Here is a 316-nt window from a genome sequence, read left to right on the forward strand (position 1 = left end):
TAATTACTTTAAATGTAAACAAATTTACTCTCCAATCAAAAGACAACAATTGGAAGAATGGGTAAAAACACATGATCCAACTATATGGTGTCTACAAGAGACAATTTGGATCCAAAGACACAAATAGATTGAAAGTAAAAGGATGGAAGAAGATATTCCATAAAAACAATAACCAAAAGAGAACAGGGGTAGCTATACCAATATCAGACAAAATAGATTTTAAATCAAAAAAGGTTATAAGATGCAAAGAAGGACACTATATATTAAGGCTCACTATAGCAAGAAGATATAATAATAACAAACATTTATGTAGCTA

Source organism: Propithecus coquereli, unplaced genomic scaffold (assembly GCF_000956105.1).
Source record: "Propithecus coquereli isolate 6110/MARCELLA unplaced genomic scaffold, Pcoq_1.0 Scaffold5560, whole genome shotgun sequence".
NCBI classification, from domain to species: domain Eukaryota; kingdom Metazoa; phylum Chordata; class Mammalia; order Primates; family Indriidae; genus Propithecus; species Propithecus coquereli.